This window comes from Camelus bactrianus, chromosome 18 (assembly GCF_048773025.1).
Source record: "Camelus bactrianus isolate YW-2024 breed Bactrian camel chromosome 18, ASM4877302v1, whole genome shotgun sequence".
Lineage (NCBI taxonomy): Eukaryota > Metazoa > Chordata > Mammalia > Artiodactyla > Camelidae > Camelus > Camelus bactrianus.
Genome location: NC_133556.1, coordinates 24,808,486 through 24,826,868, shown reverse-complemented (window position 1 = coordinate 24,826,868; position 18,383 = coordinate 24,808,486). Strand labels below are relative to the sequence as shown.

General features: G+C 39.7%; 2 pseudogenes; both read left to right on the top strand.

Annotated features, from left to right (window-relative positions):
- Positions 1-726: 726 nt before the first annotated feature.
- Positions 727-18,380, top strand: LOC141573918 (zinc finger protein 281-like; annotated as a pseudogene).
- Positions 729-18,383, top strand: part of LOC141573919 (zinc finger protein 281-like) — a 42,117-nt pseudogene continuing 24,462 nt past the window's right edge.

Sequence of the window (18,383 nt, the reverse complement as noted above, 5' to 3'; positions counted from 1 at the left end):
ACAGGAGACTAGATTCACAAATTTATTGTTTTAAATACTCATACATACACATACACATACACAAGGAGTTTCACAGGAAAAAAGAAAAGTACTCCCCCAAAAGGGGCGAGATTTGAGAGCTTATATACCACCTTAATAGGGGAAGGGAATAGGGGGATGTGGGAAATCTAGGGGAGAATAAAAAGGGTTCTTTGAAAGATAAACGGACCCTTTCTAAAGCCTTTTTATTTGTTTATTTTGCTTTATTTAACTTTCCTGCAGAAGCTTTATTGTTTCCATTTGGGCTGTGACTTGGGCGGGGCTCCAGGATGGTTACAAGCTGCCTGGTGGCTGCAGGCAGAAAGGCTCAAGCAAGAAGTCCTGACACCAGGGGAAGGCAGAGGCGCCCCTCAAAGGCTCCGGAGCTCCCGAGGCTCCAGTACTGCTCGAGGATGAGCCTTTGAAGAGATACTCGCCCTGCCCACCCTGGGCTCAGCGGACTGAGAGATTACTCAGAGGGTTGCCCACCATGAGGATGCCCTCCACCGACTCGCCTAGGCGGCCGCTCCGGGAAGCCGCTGGAGGGGGCGGGGCCAGGCACCCGCCCCGGGAAGCCGCGGGAGGGGACGCGGCTAGGCACCCGCCCGGGGAAAGTGTGGGGCCGGGCGGCTCCCGCAGGGCGGTGAGGAGGGGGCGGGGCCGGATGGCTCCGGAAGGGCCCAGGGGGCTTTCGCGGCTTCCAGGGTTGTCGTCCGCTTGTCTTGGGGCTGCTTCCGTACCGTACTTTCTGGAACAAGGCAGGCCGCCTCGCTGCGCTGGCGTTTTCACCCTGAGACTCAGCCAGCTCCCCGGGGTGGGGTCGCGGTGGAGACAGAGCTGGGCGAGGTGAGTGCGAGGGACCTACGGGCGCCCGTGACCCGCCGGGTGGGCGGCCTCCGCGCGCGGGGTCGTCCCGCCGAGGCCGGGAGCTCAGGGCCGCTTGGCACGAAAGAGCGGACTTTCTGGTGCCGGAGACAGAGAAGGGCCCAGAAGGTTGTCCTCGAGGTGGTGACTGGAAAGGAGGTAGGAGGCTGGAAAGAGGGGCGTCCCCGGTGAGACACGCCCCAACACAGCGGGACCCTCAGGCGCTCTCAGGTGCTCATTCCCTGAGATAAATTTATCAAATTGAGGGTGAAGACATAGCACAACGTTACAATATATTTACCATTATTTCCTCACTGAAACGTAGCACGTTCTTTATAAGCGCTACTGATGATGGAACACGTCTCTTTTCATTAAATATATGTATATATAATTTCAACAAATAATTACAAAACCCGAAAATGTTGCTAGCTGCCACACAAGACAGCAAAAGGATGGCACAGTCCATAAAAACTAACTACGAAAAAAATTTAAAATACAACTGGAAATTTTAAATTTATATTCAGCATCTCAGTATTTGAGGACATTTATGAGAGTAGAAGACAGTGATTGGTTATTGGAACTATAATTTGTAGCCTTGATAGAACTGACAGAGTATTTAAAAATATCAACTCTTTGGGGAATCTTTTAGTTTGTATTATTTTTGAAGCTCTTTCTCCAGGCACTGATACCGAAGGATAAAGAAACAGTTCAAATGACAGCCACTTCGCAAGGCTTTGTAAAACTCGTGAAAAATATATTTGAAAAGAAAGAAAAACTCAAGTTATCCCGGAAGTAAATGCTAGTGGGTTCTGTTAATTATTTTTTTTTCCTCATCTGAGAAGTTTGGGAAGGGAGCGTGAATTGAAATGGGTTGCTAGTTTTGGTTATAATTCAAGGGGCTTTATAATAAAAATTAAATGGGGTTAGAATTTTTAAGTATAACCGGAAAGGCTCTAAAGCAAATGTTTGTGTTACTAAAATAGAAACTTAAAAATGATTACTAGTAACTACTTTTGATATTCAGAATTCAAATGATTTTTTCCTTTGTATCCTCCCATCTTTCTAACATGAAATGAATAAAGTATTTTGAGATTTTATGCATGTATGATAAATATATTCATATACAACTTTGGTATTTGATAACTAAAATTTTTAGAATGTCACCATATGTATCACATAGAAACATACAAATTTTTGATTAAATGTATTTTCTTCTACAAGTTAATGAAAGCTTTAAGATTCTCATTCCCAGGGCTGTAATAAAGCAGGAAATTTAGCCCCACAGTATTAAAAAAGGACATCAACTTGATTAATTAATTTTATAAAATGAAAGTATATGAGATTACATATCTTTTGAGTTGAATTTTTATTTCAGCTCCTATTCTGTATTTTTATTTATTAAATAGCCTTAACTCTCAGGCTCTTTGGTTTGTAATCTTGTTTAATGATCTTACAACTGTGTCTTTATTAGTTACTGTTTGAAAGTCTAAAAGGAGTGAAAAAGGAACCAATTATTCTATTTTCAATTCTAACCTATTGTGTGTGTGTGTGTGTGTGTGTGTGTGTGTATAGCAAATGCCTAGTAGATTAGAATTTAAACTCATCCTAACTATTGATGAAAATTGTGTTCCATTCCTTGTAATGTTGGCTTTGTTTGGTGTGAAAAGTACTAAGACAGCAGATTCTCAAGCTGTAACATACCAGCAAGAGAGAACAACCTTTGAAATAGTTTTCAGAAGCCAGAAAGAACACCTACATAACCTTGCACCGTGTACCTGGCTTGCATATCAAGCACTGAGTGAAGATTTGATTCCTGCTGTTTCAGTTGTCCTACAGTAACAGCCCCTGCCTGCAGTAATAGCCCTTGCCACTGTTAATATAAAAAAGACTTCCAAAATGCATCTCTCTGAGCTATATAGTCTCGCAGCAGAAATAACAGAGTAGATGTCCTTTCTCATGGTGGTTTTCTAAGACCAGATTATATACCTTTGTGGTTTAAATTAATGAGTTTCAGAGTACTTTGTATTTTGGGAAGTGACAATATTTTACAAGTGCCCACCATGTGGAACAAGGTGATCAAAATGAATTAAGGTGGTTGGGTGTGAGAAAAATCATGGTAGTATTTTCTCACTTTTTTCTAGTTTTATCCAGATATAATTGGTATATAACACTGTATAAATTTAAGGTGCATAGCAGAATGATTTGATATATGTATATATTGCTGGATGATTACCACAGTTCGTTTTGTACCATCCATCACCTCACATAGTTACAGATTTTTTTCTTGTGATGAGAACTTTTAAGATATGCTCTCCTAGCAAATTTCAAATATACAACACAGTATTAACAGCATCCTCCAAACATTTCAACTTGTTTTAATGTGAAATATAACTCATATGTAACCATGAGATATGTAGATAAATATGGATACAGATGTAGTTCTAGATACAAATACAGATATAGAATCAAGGTTTCTTTTAGAATTCAGAAGCCTCTCCATATATTCTAAGAATACCAAAAGTCAGAGTAGCCAGCAGAACGAAGACAGATGTTCTTGACAAATCTGTAGAAAGTTGCTGCAATTTATAAGAATATGTAGGCAGTCCTCACAAACTTCCTTGTTTGGGCCACAAAAGTGAGCAGTTTTCTAGGTAGCCAGCTCTGCAATTCGTATCTGTAACTGCCTCAGTAACCCCTTCTTCCCTCCTGAGAGACACGTTTTGTGATGCCACTTCTCACTGACAAAATTTAGAAGAGAATAAAGTGATGGTGAACTGCCCAGAGACTATCCAGGACAGACACACATACACAGAGTACTGCAAAATAGAAACTGCTGAGCAGTAAATTAAAAAGCAGTCAGCAGTGTATCACTCAGATAAAAAATAAGTAGCAGTTGCATTTCCAGCATCCATGAAGATCCTCTCATGATCCCTCGTATCTATTCTCTTTCCACCCAAGAGGTAATCATAAGGAGGAGTTATATAGTAATCATGTGCTTTTCTCAAGTCTGAAGTATGTTTATTAAATGAGTTAAGCAACTAGATTTAAATTTAGAGGGGATAATCTCAGTGTAATTTTTACCAAATGATTTTAACCTCCAAGGAAACCAGTTTCTTCATCTATACGACAAAGAACTTGGTACTGATTTCTTAGAGGAGATCTGAGAATTTAAATGAGAGAATAAGTATCAAAACAAACAAACAAACAAAAACCCCGCTATCATTTTTCCTGCTAAATAATATGTGCCTAACAAGTATATATTTTCAGGAAATACATATTTTTTTTGTCTGTGAGTCATTGTAGAGATTATCAACTCCCTGTATCAGCAGTGCACAGGAAGACATTTCTAGTTCTGGTAGGCTATGTCAAAATGTACCCATCTGATTCAGTTTTACCTTTTGTCATATTTTATAAAACATTCTGTTTCTACAGGCTTACATAAAACCAGATTATATTTTACTTAAGGAATATAAATTCATATATTACCCAATACTCGATTAATAGAAGAGAAAATGTTTCTACAGCCAATAAAACAATTTGTATTTAAATGATTTAAAAATTCAATTTACAGTATAATTCTAAGCTCCCAATATTAAAATATTTACCTATTAGCATTATCGTTAAATGACCTCTGGTTGGTTTCTTTGGATGATGTGTTTAGAGCTTATATTATAGGTTCTGATTAAGCAAACAATCGTTAAGAATACTTACTTATTTTGTTTAATAACCTACCTTGGGTAGTAGCTTGAATAGAGATTAAGAACATAACTTCTAGATCCAGACTTCCTGGTTTGAATATTGGCCTGGGCAATGACTAGTTTGATGTCCCTGAGTAGTTACTTAAAATTCACGTTTCTTGATTTTATGTCATAAATTTTTTTGAAGATTAAATGAGTTAAAATATCCAAAAGTGGAACATAAGACTTTTTGTGAAAACTCTAGCTCCTGTCACGTAATTTTTTTCCGATCATTCCTACTCCTCATTTAAGAAAAATTTTATATCTTAGAATGAGCTATTACTTACAAAATATATAAACCACATGGCAAAGCTCTTTGTCAAAAGCTACCCAAGGGCATATTATGGAGTTTTCCTTGAAACATTGATAAAGGAATTTTTTTTTAGTATATTCATATCAATTTTCTTTCTTCTTATTGAAGTATAGTCAGTTTATGATGTATCAGTTTCTGGTGTACTGCATAGCAATTCAGTCATACATGAACATACACATATTCATTTTTATATTCTTTTTCATTATAGGCTACTAGTAAGCAATTTTTGATTCAATGAAGACAAGGTAAAAGCTTTGGAATTTTGTTAATTAAAACTCCTCTCTGGCCACCAGTTGTATCTTTTAATGGATTCAGATCAAATGGTGCAAGGCTGTCGACTTCTATCTTGGATAGAAAAGCTGGAAAAAAAGTGTCACGTGAATTTTAACAATAAGAACAAGTCACATAATATGCTACATCATGATTACAGGGAGCAAAAGTCATAGAACAACCAATTAGATTAGAACTGAAGGAAAGAAAACAGTTTCAAAGGAGGTACGGGATGTGAGCATTAGCCAGTCTGTGGCAATAAGAAAAAGACGAGGTCTCCAGACAAGTAGATGGAAAGAATTCAGCCATTGTTTTGAATGAATTACTAAAGGCCGCGTGTGAAATAGCATGAGGATACAGAATCCCAAAATGTTGAGGGCAGAACGGGAGTTTGCCCACACTCAGGCTCATTTCTGTAGAACATGCTAGATCTTCACAAAGACCGGGACAAGGCGGCATGTGAGACAATGCTTTCCTTGGTGATGCGAGGCTGAATGAGTGGCAGGACCACTGTTACTCTATCTGGTACCTCCTCCACTAAAGAACAAAATGCTAAAGTATTAGTAAAGGGGAAGGCAGCAGATGTTTTTTCCCAAGAGCATACGTAAAGACCAATTGCATCTTGAAGAGAGAAAAGAAAAAAAAAGGAAAAGAAAAGGAAAGAAAAATACCCTCTCCTCTTGGAGAAAGAGCAGGAAACCCTCCTATGCCCAGACCACTGGGGGTCTCCTGCTGTTCTAATGTGTTTATGTGGGACCAATCCAAAAATACCCATCACCTTGTGTGCACTGTTTGTGCGCAAAAGGGATCCAGAAATACTCAGCCTCTGACAAATTTCCTTTTCCAGCGTTAGGCCATTGAGGAATTGTAGAGAGAGGTTATGCCTTTTTTTTCCTTCTACTGATCTCTTTATCCCATGAGGTATCCAGCAGTTGAAGAGCCTAGATGTCAGTCAGCAATATGCATTATGATCATTCCCACTGAGGTTAAAGAGACAACTAGAAATAAGATCAAATGTAAATAAGGCAAAACATTAGAATGATACCTGAGTGCTATCTGCAAGTATTCAGACATTTCCGTGCTTCTCCTATACATTCACCATGCTACTTTCCTTAAAAAGTATCATGGTCTTAAAACTAAAAAAAAAAAAATCTGAGGAGTTCGATTTTAGGAACATTATTACCATTATGGCCACTAGCCATATAAATGTATTAACTTTATAGCAAACTCACTAGGATATAGTGTTCAAAAATGTCAAATAACTTGAAAGACTTTGAATATAATTCTGAAGAGATTTCATGGAAAATAATCGAATAATTATTTAAAATTAAGTTTTGTGAAGTTTTAGGGGAATAAAAAGATGCCAAAATTGATTCACAGTAAACTAATAATACTAAACTTCTTTCTTTCACTATTCACCACTCCCTTGATATGTTCTCTTCTTTGCCTACAAATATTAGATCCCATGTGGGTGCACTCCCTTACTAACATCATTAATACTTCTGACTTAATACTTTAATTAATTAATTAATTAATAGTTGCTCACTAATCATATCAACTTGACAAAGTCCTAACTTTAGTTAAGCTCAGCAATCTGCTTTCAAGAAGCTATATTACCCAAAAACATCTCAAAACTACGTTACGTGGTCTCTTTAAACTCGTGACCGTCAGCCTTATATTGGCACTCAGCACTAATAAATTACCACTAGATTTCTATAGTGAATTCGTTTTCACATTTGCCATACCCAGAATCACTTCTCAATATGATCTCACTTCTGTTTTCTGATGGTAATGTCATCTTTGTTGATAGACAGATCCGGATCATGTGGAAGATTAGTTCCTTCCCCTCTTGGGAGTTCATTGTAGAACTCTGTGCTGGGCAGCAGAGGGCCTTGGCTGATGTCACCCCACCCCCCCCACCCCCCGCGAGGACCCGGCTCTCACCGCGGCCCTCACTGCGCAGAACTCGGGCCCGAGTGTGCACACTGTCTGGTGTTCTTTAGGCTACCCCGAGATATTTTTTGTTTGTTTGTTACTTAGGGAAAATAGAAGTTCTGTGGCCCAGCTTAGGCTGACCTGTAAGTGTGTAACACAGTGCAGGGCAGAGCGCCCTGTGGCCGGGCCCACCTGCAGCCCACCCGTGATCCTCGCTGCTGGGCCCTTGGCCTGTCTGGGTGTGGGGCCGCTCTGCGCCACCTGGGCTGTGGGATGACCAAAGGTGTGGGGTTGGGTGCACGCTAACATGTTTCTGCTATAAGGTTTCCTTCCAAAAACCTTAGGTAGCATCTGCTCTTTAAGGCAGTGTGTTCGAGATGCCCTTGGTTGACAACTTATTTTTTTTCTTTTTTTTAATTGAGAAAATAGAAACAGTCTGTTGGGAACTCACTTACCTTTCTTCAGTTAAACCTGCCAAGAGAAGCAGTTTAGCCGAGGGCTTAGCGGCATGCTTTCTGGAGCCCACCTGATGGGCTTTGAATCCCGCCGCCCAGCCATCAGCTGTGCAGCCTTAAGCAAAATGCTTTTCTTTTGTGTGTCTCAGTTTCCTTATCCATGTACAGTACAGAGATAACACTTTGCAGGGTTGTAATGAGGATTCAGTTAACAGACGTATACTGCTTAAAACAGTCTTACATATAATAAACCAGTATTAGTTTTTGTTAAATAAATAATGCCTATCTACAACTAAAGTGGAAGCCTGTGTGTTTCTAACCATTACAGTGAGGAATGGATGGGCTCGTCCTCTCAAAGGCCGCCTCCACGGTTGGTTCTGGATCAGAGCCTACTGAGAACTTCATTCTTGCATGCCATGAATTTTTCTAACTCTGGGTCTTTCTGACTGGCATAAAATTGTTCTTATTGTCTCCCAAATTAATTACCTCTTATCCTCTCCGCCTACCTTAATTGTCCTCTTTGACAATAAGTTCATAAAAATAGATTACTTGTGGCAAATTGCATTTTGCAAAATTGTCCTTAGCAATATTTCTGGATTCTCTCCAGAATGTTACTGGTCTCATCAAGGGGTAGATTCCTCCCCACCTTTCCTTGGACTCAGTGGGGTTTCGTTTCTGCATCTATACATAGAATGTTGGAGGGGATATTGCGTGACTTCTGAGCATAGAGGATAAAAGATGATATGCTTTCACCTGATGCTCTCTCTTGGGATATTTACCCTGTGGTCCAGCCATCCTGTAGTGAAGAAGCCCAGGCAATACGGCATTGCCAAGTTTAGGAGATCTTGTTCAACAGCCCCAACTAGCGTTAGCCTCCAGAGAGCTTCATCCTCCAAACATGTGAACAGGGAAAGCTTCAGATAATTCCTTCCCTCAGCCTTTGAATCTTCTAGTTTGAGGTCCCACGTATTACGGAGCAGAGACAAACTATCTCTGTCATGACCTGTTCAAAATCCTGACCCACAAAATCCATGTGCATAATAAATCATTGCTTTATGGCGCTGACTTGTGAGGCAATCTGTTACACAGCCACAATAACTGGAGCATTTGATCATAATAATTAGAGTGACTCTACATCAGGGCGTGGAAATTTCCATTAGGAAATGTCAAGTTGATGGAGATACGGAAATTGTAAAAGACAAGTTAAAATAAATGAAGAAATCACCCAGAGGTTCTGAAATCCCTCTGATAGAATTTCTAGGAAAAGATTATGAAAAAAGCAATTAGAAATAAATAAAAGAAGGATTCCCTAAAGGTGAAGAAAGACTCTTCGTTTTATGCGGGATGTACAGGTTTGGCCATTATTATATCTTAAATTATTCAACCTACATGATTAGAAAATCTATTAATGGTAATTTTATTCTTTCTACTTTTAGGTTTTAAAAAGTTATTTTAAACTTTCTCATACTCAGGCTGTGTTTAGCGTGTAATATAAATTAAAATAAAAATTCAAAACAAGTGTAGTAAAGTTTCAAAGAGTCTGTAGTAGAGCACTGTATCAAGTTTATTTTACTTGAAACACTGTCATTTTAGAATGTCTATCTGATTGCTGTGATTCTAAAAAAATGTAAGCATCCTTCTTTGTATGATTCTTGACATTTGATATATTGATTATCGACTTTGACAAGAAAATTAGTTTTAGCTTTCAAAAAGGACATTGTTTATTCATAATTCATAAACACTAATTTAAGTTTTTAAAAATTCTCTGTCTTAAAGCCAATGATGATGGATTTATATAATTTTCTATTTTCTTTGAATAATCTCTTTATAGCAATTTTTCCCTTAATATTTTGGATGGAATACTAGAAACTACATACTTGTTTTGCTAGTGACAGATATGTAATTAGTCATTACTTTTACCTACATAATTTGGTGTATCTCCAAAATTCTCAATTAAATAATTTTATAATTAAGTGTAAATGGAAACATCCTCGTATCATGATATATGGACCATTTCAAGATTTTGGTATCACTCTAATACTTACCATTATTAATAACAGCACTACCTGTACATTGGTGATTTTTAGTAGCCCTGCTTGTAGAAAACTACTTCTGTTTTCCAGTTTGCCTTTTGTTTGTAACTGCGTAACAACAACTCTTTGATCTGCTCAGGACCTTGGGTGTGCTGACCTTAGTCACATTTCCTCTCCCCCTCCCCGCCCTTCATGCCCTCTCTTCTCTCTCACACAATTGTTTTTCATGTCCCAAGGCTAGGGTCACTTTCATGCATACTTTCCTCTCTCTGGCTTCTTTGTTCTTCTGTTACAGATGCAAGGTCAATACCTCATGCTGGTTAAACTTGAAATGGATGCCAAGTTCATGTCTACACATGAAGGGTGAGCAGGTCAATACGACTGGGAAAAAACAAACACCCAAACATGGTGACTCATCTCATTTTAGATTTTAACCACATCCTTCTCGTGGTCCTCAGAAACCTCAAGTGGCCATGTTCCATTTCTCGAGACAGCTCATCATCAAATATTATCAGATAACGTCACATGTTTTCATCTTTTCTCAAATTCCAGTGTCCTCTCTCTCATTTTTATTTCAGCTATGATCTTGCTCCTTATTGCAATAAAAAACAAAAGCAGAGAAGGCTGTCATCGTCACACTACCAGAAATAACAACTGCTTGTATCTCTTTTCATAGTCTCTGTCTTCCCTCATATTAGAATAAATAAATTGTTCCTTTTCCTTTCAGAATCAAGCCTTCAGTTGGGTTTGTAATCTCTTCTCCTTCCCTGTGCCTGAGATACTGTTCTATAATTATTTCTTCTCTCTTTTGTTGGCCTTCTCTACTTGATCGTACTCATATAAACAAACAAAAAAAATACAAAATATTCCTTCTTTAATAAAACACCTTTTTTCACCTTTTAACAAACCCCAGCTATTGGAATGGTCCTCAGCTCCTTTTTAGATCATAACCATCAAATACTTGGCTACGTTTATAGCCTCCACCTCTTTACCTCTGATTCTACCTTGAACACACCACCACGTCCACAAAATGACCCTTGTGAAGATTACCACTAATGACTACGCTTCCTAAATGGTGAGTTCTCAGAACTCAAAACAAGATGAGCAGAAGCTCTTCAAGAATTATTATACCTTCCTTCTAGACACACTTCTTTCAATTAATTGCCAGGATGCTACCCTCTCCAAATGTTCTTTTTAATTTGTATGATATCTACGTGTGTAAATAAAAGATATCTTCTTAAAACTTAAAAGAACTACTTACTAGATTATAAATTTAACTAAACTTCTGCACAACACTATGCAAGAATACAAAATTTAACTCTGCTCATGTATGAATATTTACAGTTTGGTAATTGATAAATTTTCCAAGATTTATTTTAACTTTTGCAGTAAATGATAATAACACATCAAATAGTTCATTTTGTTATCAACGTCATTCTTTCTTACTTATTTTTGAAAGAAAATTGCATGTTTAATAGAGAAAGTGTCATAAGAGAATTGTTTAAATCTCCAAATAAGATCTCTAGTCAAAAGTCCCTACTGAATTCAAAAGACTTAAAATTTATTTTGCTCTAATCTTTAACATGAATGAGATTTTTTTCCCTCTATAATGCAAACAAATTTGGGGAAGCAGGGATAAGAATCACATCTTTAGACTGCTCTCTACCTTTCCTTTTATTTTCTGCAAGGATTCAGGTAGCAATAATGTAATTTAAGGATATCAAAAATCAATTGTTTTAAGTGGTCTATTCAGTTGATTCTGCCAAATATTCTGGCAGATTCACTCTACTTCCTTTGTGCACAACTTTTCTTTCTCTTTTATGTGGTACTCAAAAGGCAGATGTAATTCTGTATCTATGTTTATTTTTTTCCTAGAATTGATACCACTTTGTGGATATACATCCTTCTCTCGTGTTGGATCAGGTGCATTAAAAGAATAAGAAGAACTATGAATGGGTGCTAAAAATGTGACTATGAGATTAAACAAATAAAGAGGCATTCCCCATTAAGCATACTTTCTCCTCACTTAAAAAAACAAAAACTTTTAAAAAATAACATTTTTTATTTTAAAATTTCATTTTTCTGTTTTTTTTTCACATTGAACTGTATATATATTCCATCCAGAAACCTCTAGAAAATAATAGATGCATACAAGTGGTTGACAGCAAAAGATCAATAAAACATTGAACAAAACTGTTTTTCATAAGATTTTATTTTGTTCTTTGACCAACAGAGGAATTGAGAGTGGAGGAAAGAAGCAGATGAGCTATTTGAATTAGAGAGTACTTAAATTAAAAACTAGAAGTTGAGTCCGTTAAAAAAAAAAGTTGACTCTGTAGATCATATGGCTATTTGGAAAAGTAGGATCCACACAGGGAAGAGCAAGTGCAAAGGACCTGAGGTAGAATCATGCCTCCTGTGTTAGAGAAGGGGCAAGGAAGCCAAGAGGGACGCAGCCTGCTGACCTGGAGCTGTGCAGGGTGTGATCCGTGAGGCAGAGAGGGGAGGGCAGATCATTGTCCGGGCTGTGACTTTTCTCATGCTGAACGTTACTCATTGTGTCTCCTCATGGTCATAGGACATTAGAAAACGTGAATTCCCCTTGAACACAAAATACAATGAAGCTTTTCTAGACCATAATTCCTGATCACAATCCTAAAAGTTCAGAGTTAGAAACTATATTAAAAACACTTAATCGTCCATAAATAAAGAACTATTTCCTAACTACGGATCAAAGAGGAAATTAACTATTGAATTTAAATATCTAGATAATAATAAAAAAGAATAGTAAAAATAACATGCATGGGTCACAACTAAACTATATTAAGAAAACAAATGTGTAAATAATTCACTATTTACAACCAGTATGCTTTATGTTTTACTGACTTACTATTTTAAAATAAAAATCTGAAAATGAGTGGGTTAATGATCCAATTTACGAAAAATATGAAATAAAAAATAGAAGTTAATTTTAAAAATCTAAAATAGTGAACTAAAAAATAATAATCAGCAAAAAGAGCAAAGGTTTTTAAAAATTTTGTTTCTTTATAACACTGAAACATACAAAAACCTGGAAAATTTAAATAAAAAGAAAATAAAAACATGATATTCACTATTGTAAAGATTTCCCCACATTTAAAATTATGCAAGTACAATTTAGAAACGTTTGTAGAACCAAAAATCGTGTAAGTTTTAAACTATAGATTTTTACGAACCGGAGGCGGTGGCGGCGGGACCCCCAGGCCTGCTCCGGGGACATGAAAGTCGGCAGCGCGTTCCTGGGCGGCGGCGGCGGCGGCAGCGGCCGGAGATGGAGCCCAGCTTCCCGCCGGGGATGCTCAAGTTCAACCACCGGCTGGCCCCGGTGGCCAGCTTCGCCCCGCCCGCGGGCACGGCCGCCGAGACTCCCCCCACCCTGGCGCCCACCTCAGACGGGACTTTCAAGAAGGAGCCGGCGGCGCCCCGCGCGGCCTTCCCGGCGCAGAGGACCCCCGGGGGCTTCCTGCAGTCGCCGGTCAGCATCAAGCAGGACAAGCCGGCCGAGCCCGAGGACCCGCCGGGCGCCCCCCTGCACCAGGGCTCCGGGGGCCTGTTCGCCGGGGCGGACGAGCGGGCGGCGGGGACCGGGGAGGCCACGGCGTCATCCAGGACCTGAGCGTCCTGCACCCGCCGGACCCGCACTCCCGCAACGTGCTGCTGGGCGGCGGCCGGACCGAGGACCCCCGTGGCCCCGAGGAGCCAAAGCCAGACGCGAGCGTCAAGAATGTGAAGAGGCCAAAGCCAGAATCTCAGGGAATCAAAGCCAAGAGGAAGCTGAGCGCATCTTCCAAACCGCCGCTGGTGGGAGACGGGGAAGGCGCCCTGCTCTCCCCCCGTCAGAAACCGCACATCTGCCATCACTGTAGCGCCGCTTTCCGGAGCTGCTACCACCTGCGGAGGCACGTCCTCATCCACACCGGGGAGCGGCCCTTCCAGCGCAGGCAGTGCAGCACGCAGCACGGGCTTCATCCACAAGTACCTGCTGCAGAGACACGAGAAGATCCAGTCCCGAGAAGACGTTCGGGCGCGCCGAGTGCAGCATGAAGTTCATCCAGAAGTACCACATGGAGAGACCCAAGAGGACGCACTGTGGAGAAAAGCCACACACGTGTGACACTTGCCAGCATTATCTCTCAAGTACCGATCGCGTCTTGAAGACAGGCGCACCATAGAGAAGCCATAGAGGAAGGGCCCGCGGCGCAGAACCCGGGGCATCCGGCCACAACAGCGTGGGGAATCTGGCTGTGTTGTCGCAGGGAAATCCCAGCTCTTCGAGGAGAAAGGCGAAGTCAAAAAGCATCGCAGTTGAAAACGAGGAACACAAGACTGGTAAAACGAGCGACTGGCAGGCTTCGAGCAGTATGACCCTGCAAAGTTACTTGGTAGAGATGCCAGCCGTGTCTTCCAGTGGAGGCATGATCGGCCCTCGTATAGATGAGCTACAGAAAAGGGTGCCCAAATTGATCTTTAAGAAAGGAAGTAGAAAGAGAACGGAGAAGAACTACCTGAACTTCGTGTCACCAGTACCAGACATGGTGGGACAGAAGTCCTTGTCTGGGAAACCAGGTGGCTCGCTTGGCCTAGAGTCAGACAACAGCGTGGAGACCGTTAGTCTCCAGAGCGCAAGTGGCAAACACGGTCAAATGAGCAGTAATTGGGAAGATGTCATGCAGTTCTCGAAGAAAAGAAGATCCTTACCAACTGCCAGCAGCAACAGTGCCTTTTCCGTGAGCGTGAGACACACGGTCTCCCAGCAGTCTGTCATTCAGTCTGCGGGCGTTGGAGTTTTAGACAGCGAGGCCCCCTTGCCCCTTACTGACTCCTCGGGCCTGCATGCGGAAATTGTCTTGTCACGACAAGTCTGGAATTCCTGATGAGGTTTTACAGAGTATTTTGGATCAGTACTCCAAGTCCGAGAGCCAGAAGGGGGATCCCTTCAGCATAACGGATTTCCACACCTCGGGAGGACATTCAGAGTTGGTGCAAGAAGACGACTTGAGCCCAGGCACCCAGATCAGTGATAAGGCCAGCATGGTGCAAGAATACTCCAAACACCTCCAGCAGACTTTTGAAAAATTCACGAATGCAGGTTTTGCTCTTGGACACGGTTTCCAGTTTGTCAGCCTGTCGTCACCTCTCCACAAGCACACTTTATTTCCAGAAAAAGATATACACAACATCTCCTTTGGAGTGTGGTTTCGGCCAGTCTGTTACCTCAGTGTTGCCATCTTCGTCGCCAAAGCCTCCTTTTGGGATGTTCTTTGGATCGCAGCCAGGTCTTTATTTATCTGCTTTGGATGCCACACATCCGCAGGTGACCCCTTCCCAGGAGCTGGATGATCTGATAGATTTCTCAGAAGAATTTAGAGACTTCTTCAGCCGTCCAGTCCTCATCTCAGAAACTGACTAGCCAGAAGGAACAGCAGAAAAAGCTTTCAGATCCCATCTCAGGAGTTAGCCGGCCAGGTAGCTCCTCAGAAAGATGTAGAGACTAGAACATCGTACCAGATTAAGAACTTGGACAAGCATTTGGTTCTCAGTTCAAGTCGGGCGTCAGGGCGCCAATGACCCCATTCACTAAGTCTAATGGAGAAGTGGACCACAGAGCAAGGACTTCAGTGTCAGATTTCTCAGGGTATGCAAATATGATGTCAGATGCTAGTGAGGCATGTAGTCGGAGGGTAAAGACGCCCCCTAGCCAGAGTTACAAGTAAGGCCCAGGAGTCACCAGGCTGGGGGGCTTCTAATGTTATTTCATTTTATTTTGAGAACGCTGCCATTGGAATGTTTCTACGTGAGCCTATTAAGAATAATGTAATGCCCTTTCAGTGCAACTTTTCATCTTTAGTTTATTTTGTTGGCGTGATTTTAGCTCTGTTTGTATTATGAGTTTTAATCAAAATCAATAGATTAAAATAATTGAAAATGACAATGTTTAGCAATCAAATTTACATGTATACGCTGTCAGGGAATAGCCCAAAAGTTTTAAATGCAAAAAAAAAAAAAAAAAGGTACAAAATAACAAACCCAAAGCAAACAAACAAAACTTTGTTGTTAGGATTAAGGGTATTGTAATTGCTTTACTCTCAGGCAAGTGTCATAATGCATGGGAATTCTGTACATTATCACTGTAATGGAATATCCAATTTACGGGGAGTATGATACACATTTCATTATTTAAGTCAGGGGTTGAAAACATTTCAAATTACTGTCTCCATCTGGGCCGATCCAAAATTCTGAATTGTTGGCTGCCTATAGTTTGTTGCAGCTTTTCAATGTACTCTGAGCTTCCAAACCACATTCATTCCAGCCTGGAAGAACAAATATTCCTGCGTCTTTGATCAAAGCCTGAAATGATAGCTTTAATAAAAGAAGGAGGGAAAAAAAGCACCCTCTCTTCACCCCAACTGTGACAAGGCCTGTCAGGAGTTGACGGGCACAGTGTTGACACCCAGGTGGTTGGTTGGTTCCAGTATTAGAACCCAAGTTGGAATTACATCATTCTTTGAAAATTTGGGTATGTGTTATTTATTATACATGGCCTAAAAACACTGTTCCCTGTCTCTGTTATTACATGTCACCCACACTTCTGGGGTTTTTATCGTGGTTATTTTTGTTCTTAACATGTCCTTTCACTCAGAGTTCTGGGCCTGCTTATTCTTTCTTCTCCCTGTCTTGACAGTTTCAACTTCAGAAGGAGTCCCATTCCAATAGGTAACTGGCTATGCATTTCAATATGCCTTCTGGCATCCAAATACTAAAACAGTAGGGTTAGCATCCTCCCTCCCCCTTTTTAAGAACAGAATCCTTACAGATGTCCATGTATAATAAAGCCGCCCTACTCAGAGCTATAGATAGTGAGTAAGAAGGTTGTAATTCCAGCTGGTGACAAAGCCAATGAGAGGGGTGAGAGCGTCTCATTTGGTGGTAACATCGGAATCTTTCTGTGAAGTTGCAGCTTGTTTAACGTACATTTTGAAAGGGTGTGTCAGTCAGTATTGCACGGGGTCGTGTAAAGTCATCAAACCTTGCTATGAACACTAATTGCCATTTGAAGCTACTGGTGGACAGTGGCTCTGCTCTAAACCACTTTTTAGCAATTGTATTTTTTTCCTGATTATATTTCTTAATGTACTTTATGCTGGTGAGTTTTTTATGTAGTTTTGGTGATGTTTCAGTCTTAGGTACTCTTCTGATGTCAGAGAAGTACCACTGGTTGTTTGCAGTCTTATTGTGTAATCGGCTTCCATGTATAACAAAATAATTAATACTATGCAAGTGTGAAACACTTGTTATGAAGGTAGTGTTTTAACAAAATACTAGTTAATTTCCTCCCCCACTTTCCTCCCTTAAGTCTGCTTTACCAGCTAAAGGGTCACTTACTTGTCATTGCAAGGTTCTTAGAAAATGTGTTTAATCTTCTTAAATACACGCAATACTAAAAAGTCTGTATTTCAGTAAGTGCAGTAAGTTCTGTTAGGGACAGAGCATGAGGTGTAATCAGATGGAGAGGCCCTTTACCGCTGTTACCTCTGAGCTGTGTGGTCTTCCTCTGGTGTTTTGCTTTATGCAGGTTTGGAATTTCTTTAACTTTTATTGTGTGTACTGAATACTGCATATGTACTATTCTGATTGTTTGCTCTAGTTTACTACCAATAAAAGACCTCTTACACACACACACACACACACACACACAGAAGTGGTAGTAAACTATAAATCTAATTAAATAGCTCCATAAAATGATAATATCTTCAATGAAGGAATATAAAGGAAAACCTAGACATTGGTTAAAAAATCAATTAACTTATTAAAATATAAATCGATTACAGAGACATGATTTCAATGCAATTTTTTGATAAAAGCATTTCAAATTTCACTTAGAAAAATGATTGTCTATGGTAACTAAGAATTCATGGTTGGATTCTGAGAATTATACAGAGTGAACTGCACCAAATCATTCCTATGTGCAGGGACAGCCATTCAGAGCCAGACTAGTCTTAGTTTTCTTGACAAATCACATAGCCATATCCTGCTGCAACACAGCATAGGGGTAGTGGCTTCCAAACACAAATGTGGGTGCTAATTGCAAGAGGAAGAAAAGAAAATTGGTGGTTGATAAACGTTCTCCAATGCCCAGTTCACCATGTAAAATAAAACATTTCTATGGATTAAAAATTCTCATGCAATATGTAAAACAATAAGCAATGAATGTAGGAGAGTGTTTGAATAAACTTGTAGTGCTAGAGACTTCCTAGTGTTTCTTTGCAACCATGTCTTTTTTCTAGTTATATGTAAACGATTTTTCTACCTGCTTATTATAAATTTCACATTTAAATGTTTCAGTTATTTCATTATGCTTTTCACAAAAATAATGTAAATGACAATGAGTCTGCTACAGACTAACTTTGTTAATATTATTCATTGTGGGTATTTGATATCTGGTGAGATGTTTTGGTTACTGACAAACAATATTTAATTTCTTCTGAATTTAAAAGAATTAAAAAAAAAAAAACCCAAAAAGATGGTCCCTAAAAATGGTCATAAGTATGTTATATTTTATGAATTGTAAGACACTTTTGTTTCCAAAATTTTTAACATTTTTGAAATCAGGATGAATTTTTAATCAATCATGTATCATATTTGAATTAGGAGAATTGTTTTCTTTCACTATAGCACCTGAAATGATGTGTTTTACAAATGATGAATATATATCTTTAAT